The sequence below is a fragment of the Oncorhynchus tshawytscha genome, linkage group LG22 (assembly GCF_018296145.1).
Source record: "Oncorhynchus tshawytscha isolate Ot180627B linkage group LG22, Otsh_v2.0, whole genome shotgun sequence".
Taxonomy (NCBI): Eukaryota; Metazoa; Chordata; class Actinopteri; order Salmoniformes; family Salmonidae; genus Oncorhynchus; species Oncorhynchus tshawytscha.
This window is the reverse complement of record NC_056450.1, coordinates 39,956,951-39,957,574: the sequence shown is the minus strand read 5'-3', so window position 1 is coordinate 39,957,574 and position 624 is coordinate 39,956,951. Positions and strand designations below refer to the sequence as shown.

Here is a 624-nt window from a genome sequence, read left to right as displayed (position 1 = left end):
CTAAACACTTTTCATATTGGTCTCGATAATGAATAAAGTGAAGAAACAGTCGAGCTTTACACATTCAAAAAGTGCCCTTTTTCCGTGACATTGGAATATCTCAATTGCATCCTCCTCACGTCATCTCTAATTCTCTAAATTGATTGGTGAGAAAACCTGAGTGCCCTCCCCTCTGACCTTCTCCACCAATGTGTACAATAAAATTATTGAAAATGTACTGCTGAGATTTGAACTCAGGATCTCCTGTTTACTAGACAGGCACTTTAACCAACTAAGCCACAGCACCCATGAAAGATATATATTACAGTAGTACGTTTTAAGCATTGAAAATTAGCCTTTTTACCATGACATGCTGTGAACCGTGGTTTCTGCAACCTCAACGCACAGTACTAACCCCTATATAGTCACGGCGGGCTACCTGGGCTTGAATGGAGAGGCTAACCATGCTGGCACTTGTTAGCTACCTCACTCAAAAGGAGAACTTTTGCTGTGACATGTGGAGAATATCAATTGCGTAATCCTTGCATCCTCTCGCCTCGAATCCTTCTCAAAACAAATCAGATGAGCTTGAGAGGATCTACAGAAAATAATGGGAGACACTCCCCAGATACAGGAGTGCCAAAC

General features: G+C 41.8%; 1 non-coding gene across 1 annotated transcript; it reads right to left on the bottom strand.

The window, feature by feature from the left end:
* Positions 1 to 207: 207 nt before the first annotated feature.
* On the bottom strand, positions 208 to 286 carry trnat-agu. Its single transcript has one exon. It is a non-coding gene; the product is annotated as a tRNA-Thr (tRNA).
* Between the last annotated feature and the right edge of the window lie 338 nt (positions 287 to 624).